Here is an 18,083-nt window from a genome sequence, read left to right on the forward strand (position 1 = left end):
TATGGAAGAACCAGCACCAGTATATTGGTCTTTGGCTAAGAGAATATAGGTGCAGCCTACAGGACAATGCTACAAAATGACATGGTGCTGTTCCCCAGCTGATGCAGACCTGAGTTTTTAGTAAGCCATTTATGTTAGTCATTAGGAGGTCACATATATATTTGGTTCTCCTTCATCACACCCTGGAAGCTAATTTCATCCTTGTGATGACTTGGCCAATGACATATAAGGGTATGTATTAACTCACACCAGGGTAGGAACTGCCATATCTTTTTTCTCCTTTCTTAGTAACTGTGGAAGCATTTGTCAAGCAAAGCCTCCATCAGCCTGAGTGCAGGCTGGGTTGGACCTGAAGGGTCAGTGAGAAATAAGCCTTTGTTGTGTTTGGAGTTGCTTATTACTTCACAATAACCCAACCCATTGTAACTGATTCACTATTTCTTCTACAAGGTCAGTTGCTCCTAGGTCATGGGTACAGGATAAGATCAACAGGACTTCATTTACTGGAAAGTGATTCCCTCAATTAGAAGCAATGCTGTGTGGCATCCCAAGACAGTGGATAAGGCATTCAGTAAGTCCATGGATAGAGGTCCAGACAGCATGGTAATCAGTAGAGGCAAACCCACATTTAGATTAAGTGTCCACTCCAAGTAAGACAAATCATTGCTCCCTTGTAGTGGCCTGAGTTCAGTGCTATCAACTCCCATGGGGTCATTGGTCAGTCCCCAAGGTGCCAGGTCAGGAGGTCAGGGTGGTCATGGTTGCTGGCAAATCGCCCATACAGCAGCAGCAAAGGTGAGGCCAGCTGTGATGAAGCAGAGTCCGTATCACAGGTCCCACTCATAGGCATCATCCTAAGCTGCAGGGTCACATGGTTTTTTGAGCCCATGATCACTGGAGAAAAGAAGTTGACAAAGATCCCAGGCTGAGTCATCCCAACCTACTGTTTATTGAAGGAACCCCCTGCAACTTTCAGATGGAGTACAGATATCCTCAGCTGTGGGCTCATTTCAAAAAGACCGGTCATTTCCCCAAATCTCCTCTCTAACCCCCCTGTCCTACTCTTTTTGAGTCTCTGGCTCCTGTGTCATAGCCCATAAATCTGCATAGATCCTCATCTGCTGCCATTTGTTGACCCCTGGTTACCACAAAAGCAGTAAATGTGAGAAGGGCAGGGTACCTAGCATGTGACCCTTAGTTGTTATTTTCCTCCCCATTAGGATTACTGCATACAAGTGGACAGATGCTTGCTCAATGTTCTGCCTTTGGGAGCTCCTTTCCTTCTCTGCTGTCCTTCAGGATACCCCAAGCAAGGGCTTACCGTGGTATCAGTCAGCTGTCACATGGTGTTGGCAAGTCTTGCCTTCACTCCACTGAATGGTGGAGCAATGCTGGCACACCTGACTTGTGACTAGCTGGGCTGGGTCACATCTGGCTTGTGACTGGTAACCTAGATGGTGTGGCCTCTCATGCATGTCAGGAGCTGTTTCCTAAAGGACAGTCCTGCATGCTCAAGGAAATGTGGATTAGCTCCAAAATCCTGAGGAACTCTGCCTTGACCCCACCAGTCACGATTTGCCATAGGTTTCGCCCAGTTTCCTCACATCCATGAAGAATTTGAGAAGGGTTCGGTGGGCTGGATCTCAGAGACATGTATGGGACCCACAGCAGGTCCCCATGTGCTAATTTCATGTGTGTGTCTTACAACAAACTACAGAATCTTTAAAGAAAACAAGGGAATAGTAGTAACAAATTTAAAAAAGAATACAAAGCCTGAGGTTTACAAAGTTAATTTTTAAGGAAATGAAAACAACAATTAAACAACCTAAAAAGCTTTTAGAAAGTGAAATGCAATAGCATGAACTGAGGGTATGGACAAGAAGAAGCTATTAAAAAAGGATTCAAAGGTTATAAAAATAAAACTTCTCAAGGATTCAAGAGAAATAAAACAAAAATAGTGTTGAGACTCATGATTATGGAATAAAGCTGAAAAGAACTGAAAGACAGGGATACAATAAGATGACAACTTCGATTCCAGTTCCTACTTGACAAAGATCTAAAAGGACCCTCTGAATGGTTGCGATGGACCCCGTGACTTCCTATGTAGTAGGAGACCAGGTGACATCAAGTTGGCATCAAATCACACACCTGGCTTCCGGCCTTGCTCAAGCTAGGACATGGAAGCAGTGGTCTTTACAGCAGAGGCAAGTTTGCCCTCTGCCGGACTTTGGCTCAGAACCACAACTGTCCCTGGATACACCCTAATGCCCTGCACTGTCCAGCAGGCAGCAGCAGCTGCCCCTTCTCTCCCCATACTGTGCACGTGTGCTTGGCAAGAGGCTCTCTGGGTCTGTGAGGGCCGCACTTGCAAGCTAACCCAAACCCTGCTCTCAAAGACATCAAGGAATAATAAGGAACGACAGTTATGTGCAAAAACAGCTGAAACCCAAATGTCTACTTTCTCCACCCCACTAGCCTCCAGCCTTGATCTCCCATTTGCATGGAATGTTGTTGTTTTGGTCACAGTCAACTTTGAACTCATCGATCTCACACTGTGCCCGCTTCTTGTAGTTTTATTCAACATGTATGGGCGCACAGGAGGCAATGCCTTACATATGCCACACACTGGAAAAGTCCCCACCGCCGCCCATTCACTACAGAGTTGCCTGGCACCTACCACTAAGTGCTTCTTATTGCTGCAGTTGGGCTCACTGAGCCGGTGTGGAGATTGGCATGGAACCCTTGAGATGCACTCATGGCATCAATGCCACTGATGAGGAGAAAGAAGTGGGCTGGGCCAGAGAACAGATGGGCTATGGTGCGGTTGCATGGAGCCTAAACTGATCTCAGACGAAGTCCTGAGAATGGAAGGGCTTCAGAGTTGACTCAGTTGAGGGGGCCATGACTTGGAACCCACTAATGACCAGTCACTGGACACAGGCTGCCTCCAAGGAAGGGGCACAATCTTGGGTAAGACCTGGGACCAAGGGTAATGCTCAGAGAGGGAGTCAGCTGGAAGCCACCAGCAGTCACCACTCCTGGCAGTGAAAAAATTAGTGTCCTATCCTGAAGGAGGGTCTGGATAGTGCACCACAGCACCCACTCCACCCAGCCTCCCTGGTCTTTCATGGCTTTCTATCTGTACTTGCAGAGCACCCCTGGGTCACACTTGTGTGTATGTTGGCGGGGGTTGCAGGGGAGAAGATCTTAACCGTAAGTGCCCAGTTCAGTGGCATTAAGTACATTTATATATTCACATTGCTGCATAATCACCACCTTCATCCATTCCCAGAAGTTTGCTCATCTCCCCAAACTGAAACTTCATGACCATTAAACACGAACTCCCCCTTACCCCTTTATTTTCAGCCCTTGGAAACCACTGTTCTACTTCTATCCCTATGAATTTGACTATTTCAGGTTGCTCCCATAAGAGGAATTGTGCGGTATTTGTCCCTTTCTGACTGGCTTATTTAGCTTTCTTCTCTTCAAGGTTCAGCCAGGTTGTAGGTAGCATGGGTTAGAATCCCCTACTTTTTTAAGGCTGAATACTACTCAACTGTGTGGATAGACCACATTTTGTTTATCCATTCATCTATTAATATTCAGGGTCCTTCTTAACATAGTGGAGTTTCTCCTGGTCTCTCCTTGTATAAATATTTATACCAATTGCTACCAAAAACACACACACACACACACAATACCCTCCTCATTTCTGAGTGAACTGTAAGTATCAGTGTTCTCAGCAACCAGGTTGCAGGGGGAGGCAAAAATTGTTCTCAACCAGAAAATATTCACTGAAGAGCTGACCACTTACCAAATTAGCCCCCATGCCATCCCCTCTCCCTGCTTAACACTGCAGCTGCCATAACACAGTCAAGCCGTGTCAGGCACAGCCATTCTCTTCCTGATTGGAGGAGGCTATTAACACAACAGAAATACAATGTAAATTAACTGCAAACTTCTTCAAAGGATGTAAGATTTCGTGTAGTAGGTGACAGTCATATTAGAGGACTTATGGAGTCACAAAGTCTGGTAGAATAGCTATCACTGAAAAGGGAAAAGTTAACAAAATCGGTGACATTATCAGTGACTCGCAACAAGACATCTTAAACATTTAAGGGATTAAGAGAGGCCTTGGAAAGATATGATTAAATCCCTGGAGCGTTTTGACAAGTGTGACTCTCTTCACGAACTTGCCAGAAAGTCAAATGAGAGGATGTTTCATACTTATCAAGCAATATCATGGTCTCGTGTGAAGTGTAGCCTTAGCCTGACCTACTAGATATTCCAAAACAATAATTGTTCAGCAGGATTGTTCTGCCTTAAGGAGAAGTTAGGAACAGGTTAGAATAAATTTTCAAAGAAATAAAGAAGAAAAATTCTGAACTTCTAACCTAAAAAAAATACTTTTGCTAAAATTCAACATTTATTACTAATTGTAAAAAACTCAATAAATTAAAAAAGAAAAATATTTAACATAAATATATACAACATAGTATATAACATGATTGCTTAACATCTAAATTCAGAATCTAATATCAAAAAACAATGGATGAGACATTCTCAGTGAAGATAGAAATGCTTAGTAAGAAAAATAAGAGCTACAAATGTTGGAAATTAATATCAAAATACCATTTATAGCAAAATGATATGATAGTATACCAACAGATGGTGCTGGGACAATTGATTGATAATTTGGAAAAAAATAAAATTCCTACCTTAAACCTCCCACCAAAAACAGTCCACATCTCAAATATTTAAATTTAAAATTAAATAAAATTTAAATTTAAAAATACTAGGAGAAAGTATGGGTGACAATTTCTTATGATTTTCCATGTGGTTATAAGTAACAGAAAAGATTTCAAGCTAAATGATATAGAAAGTGAGTTCATTATAATTTATGATATTCTCATTGCTCTTTCTGTGAAAGGCCCGCATGAGACTGAATCAGACCTGGAGTGCTTTGGGAAATGAAGATGGCTTTGCTTTCACCTCCCCTCCCCCTCTCATCAACCTCATAGCAAGTCCAGGACTTTTGCTGCACAGCTTCTGGGCTGCTTGCATAACTCACAAGCAGCCTTATTAGATCTCCTAGTCCCTGCGTGTTTCAACCAAATAAGGCACTCCTCCAGACCCTAACAAAAAGAAAAGAAGCCTAAACTCTTGGGTGGACACCAGTGGCCATTTCTCCCACGCCCCTCACAAGGTAAGAGGAGGAAACCCTCATGTCTGGGCATCCGGTCGCGAGGGGCGCTGTTACGCCATGGTGGTGCTGCGTCCTGATGTTTGGGATATTTGGCAGCCTCTCTTTTTCTCCTTGGCAGGCCACTGAGAGCTGCGGTTGACCCATTGGTTTTTGAACCCAAGGATGACCTGAGTGCTGAGAGCGCTGGGTCCTCAGTTCACCCACTTGAGGTTTCCCTGGCAGCGGAACCCTGGTGAGTTGCCTCTCAATTTCAGGTTGCGGTATCCACGTATGAGTCACAGCCTGACGTCTCTGAGCATCAGCCACTCCTAAGCCCGACTGCCTAATATGACTATTGAGATTCAGTTTGCTCCTGGAAATTACCAGTTAACCCTCGGATTTTGTCCTTTGCTATGGTTCATTGAGCAAAACCCGGCTCCTGGAGCCCACATTATTAGGGGAGTGGGGTGGGGATGTCAGGGGTCCATTATCAGAGAAGAGGCACGGGGGCTGAGCAGACGCCTGAACTGCATCCACTCTAGTGTTTTCTAACCTGGAATTCAAGATGGCGTTTATAAGCACAGCAGTAGAGATGAACTTTGTAAGGGAAAAAAAATTAAAAGGTATGAGTTCAGAAAAATTTAAAACCATGTAAATAAAAGGAAAATGATAAGTACTTTAAAATTAGTAATATTTGTGAAAGTAACTCAATCAGTAAAGAAATCTTTAAAACAGAACAATAAATAGGCCAAAAGAAAAACAGTCTGGGCACGGTGGCTCACACCCGTAATCCCAGCACTTTGGGAGGCCAAGGCTGGTGGATCACCTGAGGTCAGGAGTTCGAGACCAGCCTGGCCAGCATGATGAAACCTCGTCTCTACTAAAAATACAAAAATTAGCTAGGCGTGGTGGCAGGTGACTGTAATCTCAGCTACTCGGGAGGCTGAGGCAGGAGAATTGCTTGAACCCAGGAGGAGGGGTTGTGGTGAGCCGACATTGCACCACTGCATTCTAGCCTGGGCGACAGAGTGAGACTCCATCTGAAAGAAAAGAAAAGAAAGGGGAGGGGAGGGGGGGGAAGGGCCCAAGCTCTTTGTCTGACTTTCAGATTGGGTTAAATTCAAAAGCAGCTGTGTGACTAAGGGCAATTACAAAACCTCTGGGAGCCTCTGTTGCCTAGCTACAAAATGCAAAGCTCCCATGAGTACGGGAAGAATTAAATGTGACACTGTGAGCCAGGCATGGAGCTGAATCCCTCAATCCCCTCCATCCCGGAAGAGCTATAGAGCTATTGTTTCTGTTGCTGTTGGGTTTTTTGTTTGTTTTTGCTGTTGTTGTTTTTGTTTAGAACAAATTGTTTAAAATTTTAACTTCACTGGTAATTTTAACCAATCAAAATAATGCAACATCAATTTCACAAATCAAATTAGCAGCAAAGATTTAGTAAAATGAACATATTTTTACATGAGAGACGAGACATTTAAAAGACCATTAATGGGTCGGGTGCGTTGGCTCACACCTGTAATCCCAGCACTTTGGGAAGCCAAGGCGGGCGGATCTTGAGGCCAGGAGTTCGAGACCGACCAGCCTGGCAAATATGGCGAAACCCTGTCTCTACTAAAAATACAAAATTTTAGCCGGGCATGCTGGTGGGCATCTGTAATCTCAGCCTCTCAGGAATCTAAGGCACGAGAATCACTTGAACCTGGGAGACAGAGGTTACAGTGAGTTGAGATCACACCACTGCACTCTAGCCTGAATGACAGGGCAAGACTGTGTCTCAAAAACAAAAACAAAAAATTATATAAAAAATAAAAGACCATTAGTGGGAGTATAAATTGGTGTAGCTTCTCTAGCTGGCAGTTTGATGGTGCATCCCAAAAGACTTAAAAACATGAGCCATCTTGGACACACATATTTCATTTCTTATCATTTGTCCTGAAGTAACAAAAAGAGAACTGGGTAAATACCTATGCAAATGTTATTCTTCACTATGTTGTGATAAAAGTGTGCCATCACTGTGTAGTGAAAAAGTAGAAACGACACATGTGTCCAAGAAAATGAGACGATGTGACTGTGGTACATGCACACCTAAGAAAGATCAGAAGTTTATGAAAACCAGGCTGCAGAATCAAAATCAGTCACAAGAAACACAACCATGATCTCATTAGGAAGGACTGCCAAATACTGGACACTGCTGGCCACATTCTTCTCCTTGATGTTCTCTCCTACCCCCACTCTTGGTTTCCAGAATCCACCCTCCCACCTCCCACTTCCTCTCTTCCATTCTCCTTGAAACCTGCTGAAGGCCCCATCCCTGTGTCCATCCCGAAAGGCAGACGTTCCCCAATGGCCCTTGCCTCTCTTTGCTCACTACACATTCTCTCTGGGTGACAGCATTTGAATCCAAGGCTTCAGTGTTGTAGGGATTCCTCCCGAATCTCTAACATCCAGCCAACTTTCTCCCCGTTTGGATGAATGGATCTAACTGCTGGCTAATTAGGTTACACCCTATAAGGACTCAAAAGCAGGATGCATTATTTTCTTGACCATTGCATAGCTCATCATATGTCCCCTGTCTCAAGAACAGTTCCACCATCCACCCAGACAGCTGGGCACCTTTGTCGCTCAGCCCTCTCCTCACCAGACACATGTAGTCAGCCACCAGCCTGGATCCCCTCATTGTCTCCTTCCCATCTCTTCAATCCCCCACCCCTTCCCGTGCCCAGGGCTACAGCCCTGAGGAAAGCCTTCACATCTCTCTCTACAGACTGCTCACGGCCTCCCTGCTCCACTTGACATAAACCTAATAGTTCATTATAAGGGAAAATGGAGAGTAGATTGTCCTGGATACTGAAATGCAATCGTGTCCTCTGCTTCCCTAAACCTGTAGTCAATGTTCCTCCCTCTGTGCTGTCTTAAACATAAACTCCTTTGCATGACAGACAGGGCCCTTCAAGACCTATTTGTCAGCTGTCAGTCCTGCCACTTCTCCACTATCCCAGGAAGGTCCCCAATGACAAAAGTCATGCCCCTAAATAACTCCCTCTCTCTAGAGATGTCAAGCGTTTGCACATGCCCAAGCACTCACCATGCAGAGGCATCTCGTCCTTTCAGCCTTGCTGAAATGCCAGCACCACTACTCAGTCTCCCCAGGTGCTGTTGAGTAGACTTGAATGTGTTTCTCCTCAACTCCCAGTCTTCACCCTCACCTCAACTGGAACAAATATTATCTTGTCTTTATTTGCCTGTGCATCTTTCTCTGAATGCTATTTAAGAGCAAGGACCAAGATTTTTCATTTTCTTATCCCCACTGCTTTTCACAGTGCGTGGTTCACAGAGGGCCTCTCGATGGCATGCATGCCTTCCTCAAAGCTCCTGTCATTTTGCACGGCAGTCATTGTTTATACATCTGTTTCCCCTGCTAGGCTGGACAGACAAACTCTAATGCATTCATCCTCGTGGATGTACATCCCATAGCACAGACCACTGCTTGCTAACTACACACCAAAATGGTTACCAGACATTAAAACTTACACATATGCCTGTACTAGCATGATCGTTCTTGGATCTGCTTGGATTTTTTAATTACCAGATAGGATGATGACCAGTATAGGCCAAATCTCCAAGGCTAGTTTGAGCTGGAGGACCTGGCCTGAAGCTTTCCTTCTAGAAGCTGCTTTCTTCAGGCTCTCCATTTATGGAAGCTTCCTCGGCATCTGGTGCCTAATAAAGCTTGGTCTCCTCTTTCCTCATGGCACGGGTTCAGCAGCACATCTACAACACACACCTGCATTGTGTCAAGAACTCTGCTTATTCTTCATAGAAACAGCCTACTTAACACAACCAGACCTTCAGACAACTCCTGCCACTCTCACGCCTAAACACCTGTGCATTCGCTATAAAACCTAGGTCTGTCATCTGTACAGTCTTTCTGTTGGGGTCACGCTCAATGATCTTTTGGTCAAGGGCAAGGGTGTTCATTCCCAGGCCAGATGAAGCTTTGCACAGCACTCTACAGAAGACCAGACACAGAAACGTGTACTTAGCGGCGCATTTAACCCAGTGCCTCTAAACCAGAGATTGCAAACTGGTGGCTCAAGGGCTGGATTTGCCCAGAAGACATTTATTTGACAGGAGTGTATTCAAGTCTTCAAACCTGAATGCCTTTAGGATGGACACATCTTCTTCATTTGCCTCAAGCCCCAGCAGTCCCTAGTGCCTTGCTCCTCCTCTGCCCGAGAGACCCATCCAGTCCTTGAAGACACAAGACTGCGACTCCGCCTAGACCACGAGCTCCAAAAGGACCCCAAGGGACTGAGGCTGAGGGTGGTCTCTGAGCCATCATCACAGTGGCTGCTCTGGCTGCCAATACATCCCCAGTTATTATATGTTTTGCCCACTTTGAAATTGTCTAGTGAGAATCCCACTCCTGCTCCTGGAGCCTATAGGAGGCCTAAGCCTCGCACTCAGGGAGGTCACAAAGCAAGTGACCCCAAGGGGCTCCAGGATGGTGCCCTTTCTCTGTAAATCAACAATTAATTTGGGTTGGGGTTTAAGTAACAACTTCAGCCAAACAAGGGAATCAGCCGAGTCCTGATGAGGCTCCGCACTCAGTGCCTCCGCTTCCACAGAAGACAGCCAGGCTGCGCGGCAGAGCCTGCCCAGCTGCACCCCGCTATTTTTAGTGCTGCTCTCTGCCACGCTGGCGAGGCTGTCCTGCTCCGCGGCAGGCAATGCGTTCCATGTGTGCAGGCTGGAATGCAGCGGCTGAACCAAGGCCAGCGGCAGAGCCTGTTTCCTTAAAAGGCAAGAGAAATTTGGATCACACGGCCACAGGGACAGGAGCATGGATCCTGGGACGGGAACGGATTTCCATCCTAGAGAGCTCTTTAGGGGCGAGCGAACTAACAGAAGTCTGCTTATGAACATGCCGTAGGTGAAAATGGATTTTTATCTTGAAATTCAAATAAGGACAGGGGTTTGAGCCGATTGTTCCATTGCATTCCGGTCGTCTCAGGAAAAGCGATCCCTGTGTGATTTATTTGTGGCAGAGACTCTAGAGCCACTCATATAAATTCCCCTCCAACATTTACTTCACAAATCAAAGCAGTTTGGCCAGCCGGTTACAGCTTGATGCTAAGCAGACCCAGGCCTTAGCTCAAGCTTTTCCCAGGGCAACCTCGTGGACAGAAGCAGTTTTCTGAGTATATCCTTAAACAGACTAGAATAGAATAGAATAGAACAGAATTCGAATATATTCTAATTTGAGACCTTGATTCTGAATATCAGTAAGCACGCATAAGTTGTTTCTGGAAATGGTTAATATTTATCTTTCTTACCCTGAAGTTGTGTCTTACTCTGAGTAGCTCATTCCCCCCATGAGGCGGGAAATTCAACAAACGACTCATTGTGTATAGATAAGGGCCAGGCAATCTAATGCCAAAGTCCTCTTTTGCCTCACGGAAAAATAAAGATAGAGACATTTTTGAGGTCCTTCTGCGTAGCCCTAAACATGTACTCAACCTTCGTACTGTTTTTCAAAGCACTGTCCTAGGTCACAAGCATTAGACCTGGCCCAGGAATTAATGAAGGACACCAGCAAATGAAGAAGGCGGGAGAAAAGTGTGGCTAGGATGATGGGCACAGACCCCCAGCCTTCAAACCTAGAGTCAGCAAAGTCATTGTCCAGTTGAGGCAGATGGGTTGACAGTCACATAAGGACCCAGTTTTCCTGTCCCACAGTGAGGAAACCACAATAGACTTTACGTGTCATTAAGTCTCATTACTTTAAGTGCTTCCCTTAAACAAAAACTAGAAAGCTTTGTTTCTGTTGTTTTGCCTCTTTTGGAAGCTATCAAGGAGGTTAGTTGGGAAGGTGATGCCTATACCATAGGGTGAACTACAGGCTCTTAAATGTCACTGATGACTGTGTGTCATGGCTGCACACACATGTACTTACACAGGCGCAGTGATGGACGCAGTCCTCCCACATCCTCCCCACCAGAGCCCGAGGCCCTCAGGTTCCTGTGCCTCTCCACAGGAGTGGGTTTATTTAATCTAAGAGGGATTCTGTTTTTTTTTTTTTTTAGTCTCGCTCTGTCACCCAGGCTGGAGTGGCTGGAGTGTAGTGGCATGATCTGGGCTCACTGCAATCTCCACCTCCTGGGTTCAAGTGATTCTCCTGCCTTAGCCTCCCAAATAGCTGGGATTACAGGTGCACACCACCATGCATGCCCAGCTAATTTTTGTATTTTTAGTAGAGACGGGGTTTCACCATGTTGGTCAGGCAGGTCTCAAACTCCTGACCCCAGGTGATCCACGGATTCTATTCTCATTCCCAACACTGGCTTAGAGGCATGCGACCCATTTCCAACCAATGGAATGCCAGGGGACATCTGCAGGGGAGCTTTCTGGAGAAAAGCCACAGAAAGGATGGTCTTGCTTCTTCCTTTAAATATCATTGTGTCCACATGAGACCGTCTTGTTACCAACCTGAGAGTGGAGCCCAAGCTGAAAATAGCCCAGAGAGATGGGAACACCTGGGTCCTTGATGGTGTCTTTGACTCCTCCCACAGCCTGCGCTCTGGATTTCTGTGAAACGGGGACACCCAGTGACTTCATGGTCTAAGCCAACACGAGACAGGGTTTCAGTTCCTGGCTGCTGAGAGCATCCTAACACACTACACACCACAGCCCCAAGAATACTCTCTCCTTCCTGCTCTCTGTTTTCTAAACCATGAGCAACATTCAGCACAGGTGATTGTTCTGTTCTTTTTGACACAACTTCTCCCAACACTGTCCATGCATGACACCTGTCTCTACTGATTCTCTTCTTATTTCTGCAAACACTCCTTCTCAGCCTCTCTCATCAAGCCTGTCTTCTCTGCTCAACTGCCAGGGCGCAGAGAGGCCCTTCCTGACTCCCTGTCCCTCTTCATCTACACTCTCAAACAAGGAAATCTCACCGTAAATCTACGCTTCGAATATTGTGTGTTTCCAAACGGCTGAATGTATATCCCTAGCCCCACCCTCTCCTCTGAACTTCAGCTGCCTTCCTCATATCACCACTTGAAAGTTCAATAAACATCCCAAGTTCTAATACGCGTGACAGAAGTTTTGATTGACTACCCCGCCCCCTGAAAGAATCACATGTCGCACCCAAGACTGCCTGGCTTAAAGCTCGCAGTGGCTTTCTATCACATTAAAGTAAAATCCACAAGCTCCTTAGTTATGAAACAGTTATGGGATGTGACTTGGCCATTCTCTCTCAGACTTCAACTCCAAAAATTTATCCACTTATTTGTTTGGCTCCAGCCACACTGGCCATCTTGCTGTTTCTCAAACATGTCACAGTCATTTCTCTACCCAGGACCTCAGATCCAGCCCCTCTCTGGATTTGGAATCGTCCTTCAGGTCTTCCCAAAGGTGGCTGTCTTAGGATTTTTTGTTGTTTGTTTTTTGTTTCTTGAGATGGAGTCTCACTCTGTTGCCAGGCTGGAGTACAGTGGTGCAATCTTGGCTCACTGCAACCTCTGCCTCCCGGGTTCAAGTGATTCCCCTGTCTCAGTCTCCCTAGGAGCTGGGATTACAAGCATGTGCCACCATGCCCAGCTAACTTATTTTTATTTTTATTTTCTGTATTTTTATAGAGAGGTTTCACCATGTTGGCTAGGCTGGTCCTGAACTCCTGACCTCAAGTGATCCACCTGCCTCGGCCTCCCATAGTGCTAGGATTACAGACGGGAACCACTGTGCTGGCTTCTTTTTCTTAATTTTAATTTTAGTTTTTAAATTTTAGCTCATAAATCAACACTCAGAAAGGCTTGCCTTAAACACGCAGTAGCTCATCAGACAGCCTCCACGGCAGCTCATATGTCCTTATTTACTGAGGGTTTTGTGTGTTTGCCACCTACTTCTCTTGCCATGTAAGGAACACAAGAGGAAGAAGTGTGTGCTGTTCACCCCTGTGTCCCCAGTGCCTTGTCTAATACCTGGCACATGTTAGGTGCTCAGAAAATGTTTGTTGAATAAGTGACTGAATGAAAGACTGTGTACCAGCCCAGGCTCTAGGCTGCACGTGACAAACTTAATCTGGTTAGCATACGAAGAAAATTGACTTATGGGAAAAATATTGAGTAGTTTATAGCAACAATGGGAAGGCTAGCAAATCAAGTTCAGTTCCACAAATGGAAAGGAACAAGGGAGTTGGGCAGCCCGAGCCATGGCTGAAATTCACAGACACAGCACAGGCTCTGTGGCTCTTGCTGGAGCCCCAAAACCACTGGACACTGGCAGGGCCCTTTACCAGACGTTTTCTGACCCCCATCTGGTACAATGCTGGGCATGCCGTGGGCTACGGTTTAAGAGCTCAGAAGCTGTGCTTAATGCATGAATCACCTCATTTCCTTCCATCAGAGTAATCAGGAGTGGACAATGTGTCTCTATTACCATCCTCATCTAGACAACCCTTTCTAATCAACTTCATGTTAAAGGCACTTCCACTTCTATAGGTTCATGTTCAAACTGGCTGATTGCTGATGCTGTTTATGCCTTGCTCCTCGGCCCACCTCTGAGACCCCATGCAGCTGTGCTGGCTGGTTCCAGGTGTGCTGACAGCACTCCACCTCAGTGGCCCACATCGCTCTGCTTCTCTGCCGAGGACTTTTCTAGCAACAGTGTGTGCAGGGTAGCCTCAAAATGCTGGTGTGTAATGCCCCCAGGTCAACCCCTGTGAGTGTCAACTTGACTGGATTGAAGGATGCGAAGTATTGCTCCTGGGTGTGTCTGTGAAGGTGTTGCCAAAGGAGATTAACATTTGAGTCAGTGGCCTGGGAGAGGCGGACCCACCTCAGTCTGTTTGGGCACCATCTAATCAGATGCCAGTGCAGCCAGAATAAAGCAGGCAGAAGAACGTGCAAGGACTAGACTGGCTGTGTCTTCCCGCCTTCATCTTTCTCCCGTGCCGGATGCTTCCCGCCCTGACACATCAGACTCCAAGTTCATCAGCTTTTGGACTCTTGGACTTACACCAATGGTTTGCCAGGGGCTCTCGGGCCTTTGGTCACACACTGAAGGCTGCACTGTCAGCTTCCCCACTTTTGAGGTTTTGGGACTCATACTGGCTTCCCTGCTCCTCAGCTTGCAGACTGCCTATTGTGGGACCTTGCGATCGTGTGAGTCAATACTCCTTAATAAACTCCCTTTCATATATACATCTATCCTATTAGTCCTGTGTCTCTAGAGAATGGTGACTACTACAACCTCCACCCAAAAAGAGATGAGGGTCAGTCCATAAACGCCCAGCTTTCTGTTCCTCATAGCATTCTCCCCAATTTCTCAGTGGGTTTCCAGGGGGACTGAGCCACAGTTGCTCTCAAGGATAACATGCTTTTTGTTAGTGCACCATCCCTTGACTTGCCCGCTTCTTTGTCTTGCTTCTCAGTGGCCTCATTTGTCCTTCCCACACACCTTCCCAAACAAATGACTGCAGCCAAAACTTGGTCAGGATCTGCTTTCGGGGAACTCAAAATAAGGCTGGTTTACAAATGACGAGTCAACCCTTCAACAACAGCTCCTATCAGACGTGACTGTTTTAAATGGAGTCCTTCAAAACAAATATTCTTTCCTAGATATACAAGTTCCACCAATTTCTTTTTATTTTGCTATTTCTGTTTCTAACATCTCATCAAATTCATGTAAATGCTGGGAATTTACTATTCTCTTGAAATCAAACATGCATAGCCAGCTCCCTTTGCAGATGCCCAAATACCTTCTCTTAGATGACCTTTTTGCAACAGCAGCATGATTTTCACAGAGACATCTGACATAGGCAGGAAAACAATATCAGCTTTCCAGGTTGAGCGATACTTGAGTGGTGTCCCCATTGTGCACAGAGGCCCTTGAATCGCTGGCCTTTTCCCATCACTCGTGACCAAATGCCTTCAAGCTTTGACAACTGGATTCCAAAATACGACTTCTTTGGTGTTTTGGTCTTTAGCAACTTTATGCCCGCCATAAATTTGGGTCAAACAATCGGGAATACCATGGAAAAGGATTTCTGAGCTGGCTCTGCATGGGGTCTCGGGAATGCTGAGGGGTGGCCCAATGCTGGAGAGCATGATTCCAAGAAAACAAGAAGACCCCAGGAATTCCGTGGCTCTTACAGCGGCTCACCATCAGTATTCAGCTCCCAGGGAAGGGGAGGCAAGGGCAGCAGCCAAGCTCAGACCCAAACTAAACCAAAGAGGGATATGGCAGAGGGCAGCCTCTGGACCGGGCCCCCTGGCCCGGCAGCGTCGGCAGCCCCCAGCTTCTCTGGAAGCCACACCCAGATAGGTGGAACCCTGAGAGCCTGGCTCAAGCAGAGCAGCTAGGTCCCGCTGGAAATCTGACCACCATGGAAATTTGGCAAGAAAATACGAACCATCTCCTAAAAATGAATCGCCATGGGGGAAGAAATTTAAAATGATTCTTGAGGGTTCAAAGCACTGGCTTTCTACAAAAAGGCTGGCACCCATTCATAAGTGCTGTGATTTCTTTTTAATCATGCAGAAAATTGTTAAGAGGGAATAAAAGTAGAAAGCACTTGTATTTAAAAACCCAGCAAAGCTGCTGCTGAAAGGATTGAGATGTGCTCATAGTTGAGCAAAAAGACATCCTCGTGACTCAGCCTTGGAGCCCAGGCAGGCCATACTCAGCCCAGGCCACCTTCTGCGCAAGCCCTCAACACGTGCCAGAGTCCCCAGCTTCTCCAAGTTCTTCCCTAAGCCAGAGCAGCTCAGGATAATGAGAAGAGATGGAAAAGACTACAATGAAAGGAAGGAGAAGGATAGAGACTCGCTATCCGAGAGTGATGGAAGGTCTTGGGGAGGGTCATGCAAAGGGCATGCTTTGTTTCGGAAAAGACACATGGCTCAGATCTGACTTCCAGAGAAACAGCCAGAAACATCTAGAGAATGGCAGTGAGGGTGCCACAAGAGCCAACCTTGGAGCTCTCGAGGGCTTCTGGGTCACCGTGACTTGCCCAGATCCTCCATTAGAACATAGCTGGGTGAACTGGACCACTCTGACCCTCTGTTTCATCATCTCTAAAACTAGAACAATGACCACTACTGAACGGCACCACCTAAGATGTGTGTAAAACACCTAGTACAGCACCTGACCCACAAAGGCTTCTGGATAAAGGTGTGCTGTGTTCGTTAAGGTCACACCAGCTGCTAGAACAGCCCAAGACCTCAGTCTCTTACCTCAATAGAAGTTTATTTCTTAGTCACAAAATCCAAAACAGGTGTTCTTTATTGGCAGGTCACCTTCCACGGGCCAGGCTGGAGGCTTCCCCAGAGAGAGCTGAGCGGATATTAGGATCAGGGACATGTCAGGGTTCAAGGAAGGACACAGAGTCCTTAGCATAGTCTGGCAGAAGACATGTCTTGGGAAGACAAATCCACGAGCTGTCAAGGGGTCAGGAATCCTGCAGCTCAGATCATGTTTTGCAGAACCCTAAGTTAGGACAGATGATGCAACGAAGGATTTTGTTTTATTTGCTCTGTGGGAATAAATGGAAAAACTGCTCATCCACCACCTGAGCACCTTGCCTTACCCCCAAGTTAGCAGAACACACAGTTTAACCAGCCACTCACCTGGACTTCCATCACTTCCTGCTTCTCCTGACTCAGGTGAGACAGTGGGTGTGATTGTCCCAGCAACCTTGAGCAGCCCAGGGACACGTACAGAGAAGTAATGCATGGATAGAGTGAACCAAGAATGGCAGGGATGGGCGTGCTGGCAATAGGAGGTGGAAAGGGAGAGAGGGTTCCACCTCTGGAGCCCTTGGAAGTGAGTCTCCCAGTGATGGGCCCTGCTCCAGTCTATTGTAACATGCCTTGAGCAGACCATCTAGGTATGTTACAAATATTGTGTCCTACTCCTGTACCTTGGGCCTGACTACTCCCCCAGGTTCTACACATGAGTATCTGCAGGTCTTTGCCAAGAACATTTTCTTACACCACAGAAGGCCCCTTTGCCAGCGTGCCTGCAAGCCAAGAGGACCAGAGCATGAATGCCTCAGTGACCCGTGGAAACTTCACCCCAGCTCCTTCACCCCTCTGCTGGGCTATGAGGGGCAGTGCCACAGGTGCTGCCAGGGTTTCCCCGAGGGATTAGGCTCTGGGCACCCACAGTGGACGCTGACTATACACCTCTTAACAGTGCTCTCCCCTTCCTTGTCTCACTCTCCATTTCTCAGCCACTCTGTGACTTCCTTCACCTCCCATATAAACCACTCACACCCATATCCTTAGTCCCAGGGGCTGCTTCCAGAGGAACCCAAAAAGGAAAACCAGATTGCGATGCTCATTTTAGGTCCATAGCAGATCAAGTCAATACGGGGGGATCCCTTGGGAAGTGCAGCACTCGGTCCATCGCTATGGGAGCCGGGCCCAGAGCCCTCTGCTGCTCAAGTTCCTGTAAGAGGCTGGTGTTGGGTGCCTGGCAGATTCCACTCTCCCAGGGCTGGTCACCAAGGGCCATCGCTCGGAGCACACTGACCTGAGCACACCATGGTAGCTGCTGAGATAGAAGAGGACTGGGGAGGAGGTCATGGCGGCCTTGTGAGGACTAAGTGGCGCTTCTGAAAAGGACCACACTCCTCTCTCCTTTCCCAATAGACCAACTGGCAAATTCATCCCCTGATTTCACATAGAACACTTTTGCTGACACCCAAGTTTCCTGTAATTCTACCCTCAGCACTTGTCAGGACATATGTATTTTATTCAATAAGTTGTTTCCTTTGTAAGTGGAACTCAAGTGCCACCTGAACATGCATTTGTTGGTTTCTTGTATTATTTCTGAAGAAAGAAAAAGAAAAGTCTTTAAGAAAAACAAAAAAATGAAAGAC

Source organism: Macaca mulatta, chromosome 12 (genome assembly GCF_049350105.2).
Source record: "Macaca mulatta isolate MMU2019108-1 chromosome 12, T2T-MMU8v2.0, whole genome shotgun sequence".
Classification (NCBI taxonomy): domain Eukaryota; kingdom Metazoa; phylum Chordata; class Mammalia; order Primates; family Cercopithecidae; genus Macaca; species Macaca mulatta.